Raw genomic sequence first — 13,561 nt, forward strand, 5'->3', positions numbered from 1 at the left:
TCACGGACCAAATACGCAAACCACATGTGAATGAGCTCTTATATTGGGACTAGATGTTGTGGATTGCAGGATCTACCTGCGGCACGTCTGGAGTATCTTTTGGATTTCCTTTATTTATTTATTTATATATATATATATATATATATATATATATATATATGCAGAGCTGAGTTTGTCAGATGCAGCAGTGCTAACTTTGTCCTGTGCTGTCTTTTGGTTTTACATAGGACTGCAGGTAATCCTTTTTAGCTTTACCCTAATGCATAAGCAATGTATCACACAGTGATATACGGTGTAACATCTGTACACAGATACATTGTGGCTACTTCTATTATCCATACAACCAGCTCACCTGACCTTCGGATAATGGACGCTCCGCTGCGCAGTCTTTTATTCAGCTCGACATAGAAGACAAACGCCACATAATAAGCGATCATTCACCATCCAACGTCTCGGAAGACAGTTTGTTTTCTATTGTGTCTTCTCTTCATGAATCTACTATGGAGAGAATGGAGCTTAAGAGTTGTGTACTTAGCCAAGAAGAATGCCCTATTCTGCGCCATTAATGGGCCAAGGGGGAAAAAAAAGTTTTGCATTCTGCTGATTTATAGTGTTTGTTTAGTTAGGGATTAGCAGTCCTTGTGATAGATAATGCCAGCGAAGATGCAGCGCATCATTAGGGGCCTCAGAAGTGCATGCAACACAAGGGTTAAATGTTCTATTTTGGTTTGTTACCCTTTATTTCTATAGCCCTGTTATACCCTGTAATTCTGGATGGACTCTTGTCTGCAGTCCCTTAGACCTGGCATGTAGGGACATTGGGGACCTTGCACACGTGCAGAATATTTCAGCAGGCTGCACCTAAAGACGCAGCTTTAATCTGCCGCTGCGAATGTATTCTGCGTTTTTCGGTGCGTTTTCTGCACGTGTGAAAAGGTCCCTTAGGCTTGTGGTGAAGGGTGCTGATTTCTAGTACTTGTGCCCGTGTTTCGGTTTTTCCTTGATTTACAAACTCTTTTCCGCGGAGATTCTAATTAGGCTGCATTTTGTACGTCTGGATGAATAAAGTTGCTATGTGGTGGGAAAACAGTAATTGAACTAATTATGTCGTTTGCCCTTCACATTGCTGGTTCCTGCAGTGCTATGTACTGCCTGCTCATGTGGAAGGAAGAGATAATCGAGATCCCACTGTGGTTATGCCGGGGGACGTCAGGCCTGGCTATCCCCGAGGCTCCGCATGTGTCCCTTTGCCCATGGGGTATTGTTATGACATATCTACACTGGCACTCTACGTGATGCTTGGTTACATACTACAAGTGCTGGCTCGATGCGGAGTCTCTTTTCAGTTTTTTATCATCTTCTGTTCTTTAAACAGTAGAGTGAAGAATGGTGTACAGATGTAGCAGAGCTGAGGTTGTCGTTACTCATTAAGCTGTGGTTGTGTCAAGGCAGCACTCTGATAAGGGTGCTTACACGCAGAATGGAATATTCTGCAACATTGTTGCAACAATGTTGTGTCAAGGCAACACTGATAAGGAGCCTTTTACATGGGAAGGATTAATTTGCAACATTGTTGCAGAATGCCATCCTGGAATTCCACACCAAAATCTGCACGACTAACTGCGGATTTTGATGCGGTAAGGCTGTTGCAGAATTTTCCGTGCCTTATGAAAGCACCTTTAATGTCCCTTCATTGCTCTTCACCAGTGGGCTTGGTCCATCTCAACTACATCACTTTTCTAAGTGCCCATAAAAGGGCGGCGACAGCACACGTAGAGACTAAATTTGATATTTAAGTGAATTTGGCGTGACGTTTCGGCTTACTAAAGTATACTTGGTCACTTTTTAGGCTACGGGAAGCGCAGATGTCCAACACATTGTGATTTTACAGTGCCAACAATTTCAGCTCTGCTATAGCTAATAAATAGTGCTTTGACTATTTCTTTAGTCTCACATTGTAGGCAGACAAGCCATTCAGAAAGTGCTGCAAATGGTGACGTTTATCAGATTGGCACTGCCATGCCTGTAGATGCGTTCTGCCACGCTCACACAAGCATTCAATGGGGCCTCTCGCACTAGCGTTTTTGTGCCTTGCAAAATCGCACGGAGCATGTTATATATTTGGCGTTTCAGTGCGTATTTTACGCACTAAGGCCACTCCTACACTAGTGTATGTAAAAAAAGTTGTGTTTCTCGCAGCGTTTTATTGCCCGCAGAGCTGCGTTTTTTGGGTGCGTATGCATGTGTTTTTTGCACAGTAACAACACAGGCAAGCAAGCTGATGTCACAGCTTTTTTTTTCCTCTCCCGATGGCACAGTGCCCCGCATGAGAAGCGTAGTACAATGCAGTATAATGCGTGCAATTGCGTATTTACTGCGTTTTTCACACACCCCATTCATTTCAATAGGGGATTTAGTACATGAAATACGCACTGAAAATAGAACATGCTACGTGCAATTTTTGCGTGCATGAAATATGTGGGGGAAAAACGCTAATGTGAGCGGCCCCATTGAAATACATGGAGCTTAAGGCTGAACTCATACGGCCAGAGCGGATTCTGGAAGGCCTGCAGCAGATTCCAGCTGTGAGGCTGGCCGGCGACACTGCATACCTGCTATTGCTGTATTGTGAATGACTGCGGCGGCTTGCTGGTGATCATGCGCAGAAGATTTTTTTATTTATTTTCCGTTCATATATCCTGCACTGTTGCTTAGTGATGACTAGGCTACCTGCAGCCCATACGCAATGTTAATTGTGTATGGGCTGCCAGTAGGACGGCCTCCGTTGACCTCAATGGAGACCGTCCGCGTGGATTCTGCGGCAAAATAGAGATTGCTGTGATTTTTCTTCCGCTTGTGGAATACGCAATTCTTATCCGTGAGTGTGAACGAAAAAATGAACGTATATGCCTTCCAATGCCTGCATTCTACTTCAGGCCATGTGGACAGCGATCGCGGAATCTGCAATGCAAATCCGGGCCCTAGTACTGTATAGTACAATAAAACAATGCTTGTGTGAGAGTGGTGTTAATTGCCCATTGAAATTAATGGGATGCATGAAAAATGCAGAAAATGCGCAATACACGTTAATAGCCACTGAGAGGGCGGGAGTTGTGAACTCATCAGCTTGCTTGCCTTGTTAATGTGCAAAAAACGCAGTAAAACGCTGCGTTTTTACATACGCTTGTGTGAGAGTGGCCTAATAAAACCGGTCCAGGCTGCAGCGAGATCCTCCATTGCTTTAGGCCTTATGGATACTATAAGGAACGCTATATGATTGGGATATGGGAGCATTGCAATAGTCCCCATGTAGTTGGAGAGGCTCTATCCCATCCACTGGAGGACACTATCATTTGCATCCCTCTTTACCTACTAAGTAGTTTGCATGTCAATGTACTTGACGCCAGTTTTTACAATCTCTGCTGCTGGAAAACTGGAACAAAGTCTACTTTGTGAATGCAAAATTAGCTCTTTGCATAAAATGCAAATCAGAAAAGTGTCCCACGTGAAGCTCCGGCATGCGGACAGTTACTATGTGGCTCCGGAACGTGTTGGGCTTCTGCTCCGGTAATCTTACAGCATTTCCATAAGCTGATGGAAATTTCTACAAGTTCCAGCAATGCAAATCTCTGAAAAGCCCAGAAAGCGTGCTCGCGTGTGCTTTAGCGCGGTCTGGGGAGTTCCAGCCCTGCGTGGTCCCCGCAATAATGATAGATAATGGTTCCAAGTAATAAGTGCTTCTCGGCGTTCTCCTACTTTGCCCTTTGAACAGCCAAATAGTTTAGAGTCCTAATGGAAAAATGTTTATATGGAGGTTTTAATGGTAAAGAAAACCGTAATGTAAAGGTCATTGCGTGCTGATTCGCCTACAGTGCTAGCATCGTTTATTAGGGGTCATTAACGAGCTCCTATTTAAGCGGCTGTGCGCTCACCACATTGAACTTTACCTCTATTGTTCCTCTTAATCTTTAGTTGCTATTAGTTTGCACTCCCTTTTTAAGAAGTTGCATGTGGGTTAGGCCGCTCTAGGGATGTGGGTTAGGCCGCCATTCACAAAATATGTGTTTGCCTGAGTGCTGCGCACGTGAGCACACAGCCAGTACGTTATGACATATGTACATGCTGGGTGCCACCAATCCTCATACGCTATTTTGACATGTATGCAAGTCTATATACGCGCCTAGATAGTGCATGCCCAGATTTTTTATTTTTTTTTGCACGCGTATTTTTTGAGGCTGGTTTGAGCGGCATATTCAAAGTCTATAGGGTTTTGCTACTAAGTATTACACGTGCAAAAACTGTAGGTAAGGCTGGCTTTACACGGACGTATGCGCAATTGCACAGCCTCTGCGCAATGAACGAGGCTTTTTTTGCTCGCGTGTCGGCCTGTTTACCTGTACTTTGCACGCAGGACACAAACACGCTCTGATTGTCAAGGCTGGTTCACCATTCAGAGGTCTAACATGAATTCACATGACCGTATTTGTGTGTGCATTTGTGCATGGAGACTTTGCATGCACAATACGCAGAGAATAGAATCTGTTGATTTCAATGAGTTCCTGCACAAGTGCGTATTTTTCCATTTTGGCTGTACAAAAGGGACCGCAGGGAAAGAACACATCTTAAACTCATTAAACTAATTGGCCATTTTAATAGCTGATGTGCATTTTTTTTATATGTGCAATTGCACACAACTTGACCATGCAAGAGGTACAGTACAATACACCAAAATGCATGCAAAAACGCAACGAACATATCAAAAATGCACTTATGCTCGTGTGAATACAGCTTAAAGGTACCTTTACACGGGCTGATAGTCACCCGGATAATCGCTCAAATGAGTGATTATGAGTAGAGTTGAGCGAACGTACTCTTCCGAGCTTGATGCTCATTCGAGTATTAGCATACTCGATGGTGCTCACTACTCGAGCGAGCATCACACTGTGTTCAACCCAGTTTTGGCCCCTCCCCGACGTGTCAGAGAGACAGACAAGACAGACACACACACTCTCGGCAACTGGCGGGTCTCATACAAAAATGTTCGAGTCTCCCATTGAAGTCAATGGGGTTTGTTACTTGAGTAGAGCTCTCGAATTTTACGAAAAGCTCGACTCGAATAACGAGCATTTTGGTGCTCGCTCATCTCTAATTATGAGCAATTGTCGGTCTGTGTACACATGGCCCCAACAGGACACTGAGCGAGAAGTTGCTCAGTAGTCGCTAGTTGTTCTGTTTCAATAAGCTGAAACTGAACGACTAATGAGTGACTTCTTCTTGCTCAGTGTAAACAAGAGCTGCTCTCTCTTCGGACAACTGCCTGTTTGCAGTGATTGGAGACATCCGGCGGAAGAGATCTCCAGCCCGCTCCTCCTCCGTTCTCTAAACTTATAAAAGTAAGGCACAATGGTTGTTGAAACGGTTGTTGGGCCCTTATTCACCTTAAAGATACCTTAAAAGAGGTAGGTGACATCCTAGCACTGAGTCTGTATTGCGTAAGGTTGATTAGCATTGACAAGGGACAGGTGCTGCAATGTTTTGTTTCCCGGAGAGTAGCAGTGACAAATGGATGTGGCCATGATTGAAATCTCTCGAACACGAGGGACTGTCTACTTGAGTTGTTAGAGATGGTTGTCACACATTGAACATGAGCACCACTGAGCAAGGTAATAAGTTTGTTCCCATCGCCTCGTCACTGAGTAATAGTGGAAAGAAATAATTCTTTGTAGCCTGGGGGCTTTGATGGATCTGGTCTTACAATTCTGTACATTGATGGCTCTTAGAACTGGGTCTTGGGTTTTTATTTTGGTGGTCCTGCTCATGAAGAAGTAGGGATGTTGCTGGCTTTAGCAAAAACATGGTTTTCCCACATTATGCCATATACAGCACGACGCACTGCAAATTGGGGTAAATTCCGCATCAGAATCCACAGGCTACAGTAGAGTTGAAAATGGCTTAAAACCTGATTGCAATTCTGCATCAAAATCCGCAGTTAGACCTTTTGGATTTTGGTATGGAATTCCGCAGTTGCAGATTTGGTGGCGCCCTGCGGCATTATTCTGTCCCCAAGGCCCCTTGGGTTCCACCATTTTAACAAAAAAAGAAGCTCTGCATGCAATGGAAAACAGTGGAATCTGCTCTGCAGCCCTCCAAATGCAGATGTGAACTTGGCCTTACACAGGGGGTAAGAATTTTAACAGAAAATAGGTTTGTATCTGTTAGATAAGTGGGAAAGCTTTTCTAACGTTAGGTTTTCTTTTGCTCTGCTGGGATTCAATCTAGTTTTCAGGTCATTATCCATGGAAGTAATGTCACATGACCGCTGTATGGTTGTATTCCCACTGGAGGGGAAGTTTGATGGTTCTGAAAGAAGTTATTCCCTTAGAGGTTATGGCACATTCGTAGGTTTTACACTCGTCAGTAACATTCCCCTCCCCGAGAAGTTGTCAGAATTGAATGAAACTTTCTCATTATTTGTAACGTTGATATAGGGAAGTGATTTCAATATCAGAGCCAATAGAGAATTTATAGTGGAAAACTCACCCCTTGAAGGGAGGCTCTAGTACCTTGTTGTACCACATCTAGCTTGGATACAAGATGTGATATGGGCGGGCCTGGAGGCTGTAGTACCCTGTTGTGCTGCCTTTATCTTGGATGCAAGATGTGATACGGGTGGGTAAGGAGGCTCTAGTAGCCTGTTGGGCCGCCTCTAGCTTGGATACAAGATGTGATATGGCAGGCCTGGAGGCTGTAGCACCCTGTTGGGCTGCCTCCAGCTTGGATACAAAATGTGATACAGGCGGTCATGGAGGCCCTAATATCCTGTTGGGCCGCCAATAGCTTCGATACAAGATGTGATACGTGGGGGCATGGAGGCTCAAGTACCCTGTTGGGCCACCTCTAGCTTGGATACAAGATGTGATATGGGGGGCATGGATGCTCTAGTACCCTGGTGTACCACCTCTAGCTTGGATACAAGATGTGATACAGGTGGGCATGGAGGCTCTAGTACCCTGTTGTACCTCTAGCTTGGATGCAAGATGTGAGGTGGACAGGAATAAAGGCATACATTTTCCCTATAGTATCCGGCCTCATATCGCTATAACTGAGCCTCTGGATCATACCAACACGTAGGCCATTGAAGCTGTCATCCCAGATGCTCCCAGATCTATTAGTGATAAAGCTGGCGACCAGGCAAGCTGTAGAAGTGTGACAATGTTGTGGGGACATTCCTGTTACCCCCCCCCCCCCGCCTTAATTGTCCTGCTGGAAAATGCCCCTTGTAAGCCGCCATGAGAGGAACGCATGTGGCTGCAGGATGTCCTGAACATATCGCTGAGATGTCATTGTCCCTCATACCACTAATAAGGGGTGACCGACTGTCATCTGTGATGCCTCCACACCCCAGACCAGTAGTGAAGGCAGTGTGCCTCTTCACAACAAAGGCAGGATTGAGGCGCTCACCCCTATGTTATCAGTGCCCAAACTAAACCTGGGTTTATTGCTGAAGAGAACCCAGTTCAACTCTGTAGCAGTCTAGTTTCGTCATTAACGACACCACTGCAAATGGAGGGGATAGTGGGTTCAAAGGCAGTATATGTAATGGACGCTGTGAGACCAAATGTCCTTCAGCCAAGCACCTGGAAATGGTTCAGACAGACACGGGTGTAACAATGGCTCTACCTGTCTTTGGATGGCAGACAATGCAACAGTTGGAGCTGCTCGTGCTTGTTGGACAATTGGACCATCCTCCCTACTGGTGACCTGTTGAGTGTCCTGAGCCTGGTTGTTTTGTTTGGTGCCCTCACACAACCACTGATCCCAACACCTCCTAACAGTCTGGTCACAACGGCCCGGGCGCCTGACAACTTGTCGATACGACCATCCAGCTTCTTTTCTTCCAACATTGCTTCCAACATCCCTGCGTTGTAGAGGCGTCTAGTGGTCAACAAGCTCTACACAAGCAGAAGAAGAGGTTACTACACACAAGGAGCCCCCAAGAGCCTTTTATAGGCCAAGGGGGGAATCACTTTTAGGGTCTCCGGTGACAAGACCCTTCATCTAATCACACCACAACTCTCATCATTTACATATCTGCCTGAGATGGAACTGCATGCCGAGTTTTACAGCCAAATGACAACTTCTTCTAGGAGCTTGACTTTTCTTTTTGACAAAGAGTGTACAGGTGGTCCCTGACTTGCGAACAGGTTCCGTTCCGGGAGCCCGTTCGCAAGTCCGTTTTGTTCGCAAGTCGAACAAATGGTATGGAGCGGGTGGATCCCGCTCCATACAACGTCGGTTGCCGGCTGTTCTTACAGCGGGCACCCGGCGGCAGCAGTTCCGACGAGCCGCGCCGCTTGTCAGAACTGTTAACACTTTAAATACTGCTCTGACAGCGGTATTTAGAGTGTTAACAGTTCCGCCGAGCGGCGCGGCTCGTCGGAACTGCTGCCGCCGGGTGCCCGCTGCACCCGACGTTCAGGGGGCCCGTACAGCGTCCCACGATGAGATCGCGGGACGCTGTGCGGTTGCTAGGCAGCCGGGGACCTCCTGAAAGGCCCCAGGGCTGTCTATGCAGAGTGCCCATCAAGCGCACGGCTTGATAGGCGCTCTGCATAGACAGCCCTAGGACCTTTCAGAAGGCCCCCGGCTGCCTAGCAACCGCGATCTGACCGGACAGGCTTCTATCAGGCTTGATAGAAGCCTGTCCGGTTCCTGCACAGTATGATGTAATGCCATAGCATTACATCATACTGTGCAGGACAGATAGTTCGTATCTAGTGAAATTCGTAAGTCGAATGTTCGCAAGTCGGGGACTATCTGTACTACAAATTGGTCGGTTTGAGCTGCTGAGATGGGGCTGAGCTGCAATACCACACACAACCAACGGACAAAAGTGGTGCAGTTTCTAGAAGAAAGCAGCCTTGTTCACTTCAATCTCACACAACCCCTAACACAAGGTAATTACCACTAAGCCATGGCTGAGGAGCTATATTGTTCAGATAAGATACTGTTTCTCCTCTTTGGTGTAAGCATACACCTTCATGCATACGGGGAGATTAGATCCGTACAAAATCCGTTTTTATTAATGGGAAACAATATTTTTTTTCATCATTTATCATTTTGTGTGATTTTTCAGGGGGTAATTCTGGCTACAAGCGCTCATTATCATTCACGTTTAGTCCCTGCTCTATATCAAACTGGAGACGCCTTAAATGACCCCCAACTGTTTTTTCTTTATCGTCTGAGGAAAGCAGACAATCCTTGTCCTCTATAACAGTGCGCCTAAATCTCCCTTATATGGCTGCACCCCTGTGAGACGCTTTGGTTACACTAAGCATCAAATCAAGTTTAATGGAGAAATCTGGCTGCAAGAGACTCATACGGAGAACAAAGATACATTCATGGGAAAATAATAAGGTTGGAGGCCATTAAAACCTATATAGCAGGAGCCTCGGCCGCTGAAGCCATTGGATGGGGGGCTTCTTACATTGTAATGTGGGATATATATTTTCTTGTATAAGTGCACATTTTTGCACAAGATTTATTCTTTTTTTCCTTCTACTGTTAAGCATCTACTTTCCCGGGACTGCTTTCTCCGGTAGAGGTCTTAAACTTTCGCGCTAAAGCAGACAGAATTGCTTTAGTACATTTTAAAATCTTTGATCACCCGGTAATAAGTGATAAGATCCCCAATCTGCTGTAGGGTGCAGATAGATTGTTCGTTTGCTTAGCAGGGGTTAATAAATATACATTTTCAATATTTATCTGGTTTCTGACTGGTTGGATATGATGTCCCATCTTCAAATGGCACAAGGCCCGTGGACCCGCGTTCCTCCTAGCTTTGTGTCATCTGCAAATTTTGTTTAGTTTCCCCTCAAACCATCACTAGATAATTTATAAAAATGTTGAACAACACTGGGCCTAGGACAGAGCCTTGCAGTACCCCACTTGATACATTCTTCCTCTTGGATGTGCAGCCATTTATGACTACTCTTTGAGTACGAGCTCTCAGCCAGTTGTGAATCCATCTAACAGTTGCCTTGTCAATCCCATATTTGGTCATTTTTTTCCCAATAAGTATGGTATGAGATACTTTGTCAAATGCTTTACTAAAATCAACATATGCTATATCCACCGCATTTCCCTGATCAACCCAGACGGTGATTCTGTCATAGTAGGAAATTAGATTAGTCTGACATGACTTGTTTGTTACAAACCCATGCTGGCTCTGGTTAATTACTCCATTTTTATCCAAGTACTTGCATACATGCTGTTTAATAATTTGTTCAAAGATCTTTCCCGGTATAGGAGTCAGGCTCACAGGCCTGTAGTTTCCTGGATCCACCTTCTTCCCTTTTTTGAAGATAATTACCTCTGCTGCTTCCTTTAGTATTGTAGAATGTAATTCTAGGATACTAAATTAAATTATTTGCTAAAAGGTAAATCTAATATATATACATTTTAGCCTGATATGATTCATTATGTAACTACACGTTGTGCCTCACGCTCATCAGCCCCACCATAGAATCTACAGGGAAACTAGGCTTGCATCACATGCATATGAAAGCTGTTTAAGAGAAAATCTGTCTGTTGCCCATAGTAACCAATCACATCGCAGCTTTTATCTAACCTCAACAGTACAATGGCTCATGCCCACGATTGTTTGTGTAAAGCGCTGCCAGTCCCCATGTAGGATTTTATACATTTTGGTAGCCATACGCTGGAAGAGAGCTGGCAGAGACTGTGTATGGCTGCGTATGGCACTGGTCTTGTCCACATATCACATGGACATGCGCAATAATGAAATCCGCACTGTGATTGGCTGCTATTGGCAGAGTTGTTTTACTAACAAACTGCACATCAGACTAAGGCCTCCTGTCTACGGGCAAATTTTCACTGCGTTCCCCACGGTGATAATCAGGCCGTGGGGAACGCAGTGAACACTTTCCATGGAAAGCACAGCCCCACTGTCCATGAGTGGAAAATCATAGTGATTCTCTGCTCGCGGGATTTAAATTGCAACATGGTGCGATTCTCCGCGGTGAGCCTATCTGTCAGATATGCTCAGCGCAGAGAGCTGTCAGCCCTCCCCGGCGGCGGCTCCCGTGGCGCAGGCCTGTCGCGGGATATCACTATGCCCGTGGACAGGAGCCCTTAGTGTGGTTTCACACAGGCAAATGTGATATCATGCTCGCCACCGTTTAACGTCTCCGCAGATGAGAAGTGTTTTTGTGTCAAAAACGTATAACCTCACTTCAGGGAGGATCGCGGAGTGTCTCTCATTGTTTTCAATAGGAAACCTTGCAAGCGTTTCCCACACTTTGCTGGCCGCATTGAAAACAATGGGCGATGCATTCTGAGGGAACGACCAAAGATAGGACACGCCACAATCCCCCCCCCCCCCCCCCCCCCCCAAACTGTGATGTGATGCCGGAAAAAAAAATCGCTCATGTGTATGACCTTATTCAAAAGAATGGGGTTCATATTCATTCGTCTCGCATCACACAAATCTTGCACGATTTTCTCGGTTGTGTGAAAGCAGCCTAAGACCGGGCTCACAGGAACATATGCAGTCAATGAAAGTATATTGATCTCTTCGCATTTGCGAATATTCTTTGCGTGTCATACGTGTGCAATAAAGAACGCAGCATCTTCTATCTTGCCACATATTACGCGCAATAAATCCCATTGTTTTCTATGGACGCGTAATCAGCGCTGTACATATCCAATTACGCAATATATGCGCCCGTAATATGCGGTAAATGGCGTCAATGAAAGTTCATTGATTTTTATTGTTCCACTCACATTTGCGTATATTACACAGCATGACACAGCATGTTCTATTTTATATGTATAATATATATTAGTCGCAGTCAGGTTCGCGGTAATGTTTTTTTCCCGGTCAGGTAAATCCCTCCGTTTGATTCTGGTATAATTTGATAACCGTGTCATTGGGTCTGAACTGTTTGCTCCATTAATCCAATCCTCACTTTGATTGTTCCGCACATCATTAAATGAGTGAAATAAGTTTACTGCACTTAGTGACAGATAACGCCGGGACACGTTTGTTAATGCCGAGTCTTTTGCATAATTTAAATGTAATTCTCCAGCAAATTTCATTTTTAGTAATAGTACATTGATTTCACACCTCCGGTGGCTCAAGCTGTTCACGCATTGTTTTCGATGGCCTTTAGTGACAACAGCAATTGGGAGCTCTCAAAGACTAATTTATGTGCTGGATTGTTTAACTGTAATAGGAGATTAGAAAGCAGAATAAATCAGCATGGCAGGTGTATTCCCTCCTACACACCAGTGATGGCGCTGCAGGGAGTGATAGCATCACGGTGCAAAAGTAAATATATGTATAATAATGTATGTAATATAAATAATATATAATTACACACACACTCATTATAAAAAACAATTCCCCCCTAAAAATTTTAGATGGAATGAAACGTTCTCTGTGTGGTTGTAACATTCATATAAGTAAGTGATTACAATATCAGAGCCAAAGCATCATTTATTGCGGACGCCTTGTAGGAAGGCTCTAGTACCCTGTTATACCACCTCTAGCTTGGATACAAGATGTGATACATATGGGCATGGAGGCTCTAGTACCCTGTTGCACTGCATCTAGCTTAGATACAGTGTGATATGGGTGGGAATGGAGGTTCGGTATCCTGTTGTACCTTCTCTAGCTTGGATACAAGATATGATACGGATGGGCATGGAGGCTCTAGTACCCTCTTGTACCACCTCTAGCTTGAATACAAGATGTGATACAGGCAGGCATACAGGCTTTAGTACCCTGTTGTACCGCCTCTAACGTAGATACAAGATCTAATACAGGCAGGCATGGAGGCTCTAGTACACCTCTAGCTTGGATACAAGATGTGATACAGGCGGGCATACAGTCTCTAGTACCCTGTTGGACCATCTCTAGCTTAGATACAAGATGTGATGGGTATTAGTGTACCTTGACTCCATCAGGAAGCTAGGGGTTTGACAGGGATATGCCCCTTTCACACCCCTAGCTCCCTATTGGCTGCATTCCTGAAGGTCCTTAAGCAGCATCAGGATAGCGATGTGACTGTCCCATTCCGCTGTGATGGCCTGTGCAGCAGTCGGCTGTGAGTACACTGTGTAGTGCACTTGCCGCTGTGCAGTGATGTGCGGCTGTCGGCAATCCTCGAACCCCGCTCCTGGAAGTCACCAGTGCACGCAGTAGTACTCTGTGCGGCTGTCAGGTGAGAGGACATCCTGGGGTGCAGTCAGCGCTGTGCTGTGATGTGCGGCAGTCGGCACTCCAGGGACTGCGCAGCTGAAAGTGTGCCACCGCCACCGTGCTTGTATGTGCGCCCCTGGCCTCTCAGGTGATGTCCACACACCCCTTGTCAGTATCATGGGGGGAGGAGTGGGGGCGTTAACTGACCACCAGCTTGTGAGGTAGCAAGGGACCGCAGGCAGAGACCCGCTGGCAGGGGGCTGCAATGGCGACCTGTATGCAGACCCTGGTAAAGGACCTTCAAGTACCTTGACGAATGCAGCCAATCGGGAGCTA

At 45.5% G+C, this 13,561-nt stretch overlaps 1 protein-coding gene across 3 annotated transcripts in view; it reads left to right on the forward strand.

Moving 5' to 3' along the window:
* Window positions 1-13,561, forward strand: part of UNC5B (unc-5 netrin receptor B) — a 207,393-nt gene that overhangs the window by 975 nt on the left and 192,857 nt on the right. The window lies entirely within an intron of this gene.

The sequence above is a fragment of the Eleutherodactylus coqui genome, chromosome 4, assembly GCF_035609145.1.
Source record: "Eleutherodactylus coqui strain aEleCoq1 chromosome 4, aEleCoq1.hap1, whole genome shotgun sequence".
Classification (NCBI taxonomy): Eukaryota; Metazoa; Chordata; class Amphibia; order Anura; family Eleutherodactylidae; genus Eleutherodactylus; species Eleutherodactylus coqui.